We start from the raw sequence: 4,170 nt of genomic DNA on the forward strand, positions 1-4,170 counted from the left end.
CCGAGGGCTCAGAAATCTGCTTCGTGGGAGTCACCTGCCCGGTTCTCGTGCCTTGTCTGTGGCAGCAAAGCTGAAATGTTTGTGTTGCTGTTGCCCACGATCTTTTTCCGTGTCAAACATGCAAAGTGGATTTCGTTGTAATGTTTTAAACTAAATAAAGCATTTCCACCTACGTATGTTGTCAAGAAATCATAAATAACACAACTATGTTTAACCACGATCTGACATTCAATGGCCCCAGCAGGAAAAAAAAAAAAATCATACCATACATGACTGCCTCAGATTGTTTTAAGTCCCGTAACAGAGGAATAAATAACCACTGTGGGGGTGACAGAGTATGACGTACGTTTTTACAGATTTTTATAAACTGGATGAATTCCGTGCTAACTCTCCCGCCCCGCACAGACCATCTCATGGTTTCCTGTTTCCGTGTATGCTTTATAGTTTTCGCCTGTGAACTCATGTTGGCTAGAATGCCATATTATGTTGGTCCCAATCGATAAAGGCCTTTCAGCTCCTCAGCTGTGCTCTGTCTCTCCGTAATAACTCCACATATCGATCCTGGAGGGTCCGAGAGGAACGAGTGATTGGATGACGAAGGAAAGGAAGTGCTAAGGGGGAAAAATCTAGACGGTGCACGCATTTCTCTCTCATGCCAGCCTCTAAGCTACAGGGAGCCCGAGACAGGGGAGGGCAAGGAGCTAGAACCTTACGTATCGTTCAGAGTTCGATCATTGCCAAAGAATCGCTATTCTAATTACAGACATGAGACAATGGGGGAGGGCGTTAAAAGTGAGCAGAAGACCATTTATTATTCAAGAGTGACCACAGAAATGGGGGGTCTAGATTTCATTCAAGAAGCAAGGAAGGACGAGACCCATAAGGTGGCCTAGAATTAGGCCATTGTGGAGGAAAATAACTTTATGTTTATACCCTACTAATTCCCATGCGTTTAATGTAAAAGTCATATTTTTATATATGTTCAAGCAATAAAGAAGCAGGCTGATTTCAAGTTCTGAAAAATCTTGGCAGAGTCATCCTAATAATACTCATCTCTCCATTTATGTGAAGTTACATTTTCTGCTGCACTGGTCTGAAGCATCTCCTGAGTGTATTAGGTGGCTTGCCATGACTCACACCAAACGCCGCTGGCTGGGGGTGCAGAGGTAGGTGGGTAGCTGGCAAGTGGCTCAGAGACCGATGTGAGTTAGCCTGACTCGCCACCTAGTGGCAGGCATCAGAGGGCACACACCAGCGACAACTTTCCAAGACTTGAAGGCGCTGAGTTTAATTGTTTGAGGTATATTCTTAAAAGGTCTTGTATGAATTCACTTTTGACAAATCAAAGTGCATAAGTTCTTTATTTAGAAGTGGCGAGTTTTTCTGTATGTTTTGAAGCTTTAGACCTTGCCATATTACATTTTCAGGGCAGTTTTCTGTAGGTACCACGTGGAGAAAACCTCAGATTTCTTGCTCGGGGACAAGTGGGAATGAGGGACATGCCTCCTTTGATTTAAAGCTATTTCAAAGTCTGTTTTCAACACCACTGAGATACAAAGAGCTTCTGAAGTCAGGACAGACTCGATGCTACGGAATTCCACTGAAGCCAGCTTCTCATCAGCAAGCGAAACCTATGTCACAGAACCGCGCAACCAAGGGACATAAATAGTCCAGTCCCTGGCCTTTGGCTATAAAAAGATGAAGCAATTTCTCTCTCCCTCCCTGTCTTTCTCTTTCTCTCTTCTATCCCTCTCCCTCTCAGCACCAATGGACTCTTCCTGGCTCATTTTGTTTCTTCCTGAGATGTTCAGTGTCCAGCAGAGAAAAGCCAGAAGAAGACATACACCAACTTCTGCCTAGCACCGTTCTCGTAAAGGCCTTTGTTCGACTGAATGGAATTTATGCAGAATGAGCATTCTGACCACCCGCCCGCCCCCAGAGCTGCTTGGTGTCGGCACTGTGGTCTAGGCGGCTGGTTTTCCTCATGCCATCGTGCCAAGGAACAGTCACTGCAGTCCCGTTCCTTCTGCAGTGGTGTTAGTACAAATCTTTTGACTGCAAATGACAGAAAGCCGGCTGGGACTAGCTTAAGGTAGATAAAGGTGGGGATGGAGGTGGTGTGCTAGAAAGATCTGGGGGAGATTACGGGAAAGAAGAGTCACGGAACCGAGCCGGCTCTGGGTCCTGATGTGCTCAGACGCTCTCTGTCCATCGCTCACATCTACCTGTCTTTTTCTGTCTACCTTTCCCCTCAGAGAGGACAGAGCAGGAATATAGCCACTAGTAGTCCAAGAGTCACAATATTCCAGCTCTTGTGACCAGACACGTGAAAGGCCTTACTCACCGGAACAACCCTGGGGAAGGCTGTGATGGACCCACACTGGGTCACGTGCCCATCTCTGAGCTAATCATCGTGGCCAGAGAGATGGCAAGTCCATTTATGGCCAGGAGGATGACATTCTGTGGTGGACTGGATAGCGGATCCCCACATTTCTCCCAAGGAGAGAGGAAGGCGTTATCAACTGAAGTGGGAAAAGGGGTGCTGGCAGACAAAACACAGTAACAGCAACAGATATCGGCTACTGCACCCCAAAAGCTGCTCCCTACAGTCACAGAGTCCTGGGCATCAGGGAGGCTGTTTCCATGGCGATCCCATGAAAAACCCACCAGACGCTTCCACAAACCAGCGTATCTCCTTGGCTACAGTCAGCTGGCTCTGCATTTAGGGACCTGTTTCTGCCACCGCCTTAGCTAGGGCTCTGATCGCCTTCCTGCCTTGTCCTCACACTTCCGGTGTGGTCCCTAACCATTCCCCGTCTACTTTGCTGCCCAAAGCTCTCGACAGTTTCAAGAAAAAGACTTGAGGTTGGGCACAGTGTCTTCTCCTTCCCTGGGTGGCACGGACCTGGGGACTTCCTGCTTCCCTGTCTGCCCCCTCATTCCTTTCTGTACCGCAGGCGGGAGAACTAAGTGGGTTCACGAGTCGAGTTCATCATGCCACACTTCACAGCGTGCGTGTGAGTGCTCACGCACCGCACATTCTCTCTCCTGTCATTTCCTGTCCTCGGGGGTGGCCAGATCTCTGTGCTTCCTTCTCTCCCAGGAGGGCACACTTGGGCAGCGTTGTGCCCGTGCCTCTCGGCTTCAGACCAAAGCTGCCCTCTCTCACACGGAACCCCGCGTTTGGGAGTCAGTTGGTCCTCGGAGCCCTCACGTGACTTGTCATCGCGTATGCGGGACGAGTCATGGCAGAACAGGACTGTACTCCTCGAACCCCTAATGCTTGACAGGACACTTGTTAACCGGAGAATATTTGTACATGCTATGGGAGTTTATTAATATGGGTCTTTATATATGATCGCATATTACATATTCATTCAATTTCTACATCATATGGAGGGGAAGGATTGATGGAAGTGTTTCCACTTGTAGAATGGTCACCATGGCAACGGCAGCCTGAATCATCACTATGGAGACGCAGTGCTTGAAATTATGGACAGGGTGGCTCTGTTGATGAGGATTTGGGGAAAGGTAAACAGGTATGTTACAGATGCTTCAAAACAACTGGTTCTCGCTCAGCTGAGGCCACTGCCTCGCTTCGCCCCAGAGTTCTCAGGGAGGTCAGAGCGAACCAGTCTGGGGACGACCCAGGTGATGACCAGCACGGCCTGACTAGGTCATTGCCACTTATGATGCACCAGCAGGGAAGAGCCTTTTACTCGGAGAAGCTACTACCCAACACGACACGCGTGACAGAGTGTCCTGGCGTCCCAGCCCGCCGTCCCCAGGCCGCCTGGCTGCTGGAGAGACTGCTTCATGCACCCCCTTCCCCGCAGCAGCCAGCAAGGCTCCCGTGTGACACTTCAGGCCCAGGAGAACCTTCCGCACGGTTGGCAGTGGGGCATCCCTGGGAAACTCGGCCAGAGCTGGAGCCTCGGCAGGCGCTCGGAGAACGTCTCGTTCGACGGCGTTTTGGTGTCACCTTGAGAAGGCGCCACAGGGACATAGCTCTTTTGTGCAGCACGTAGCCTCTGGTAAAGCTAGTTTCGTGATACAGCGTCTCACCGCAGCTACGTGAGGAGGAGCTGTGGGCGACTGGCCAGTCCGTGGCAGGCTCACCTGCTCATCAGCCACGAGAGGTCTCAGTTATCGCAATGTCCAAATGCTAAT

The sequence above is a fragment of the Pteropus vampyrus genome, unplaced genomic scaffold (genome assembly GCF_000151845.1).
Source record: "Pteropus vampyrus isolate Shadow unplaced genomic scaffold, Pvam_2.0 Scaffold241, whole genome shotgun sequence".
NCBI lineage: Eukaryota > Metazoa > Chordata > Mammalia > Chiroptera > Pteropodidae > Pteropus > Pteropus vampyrus.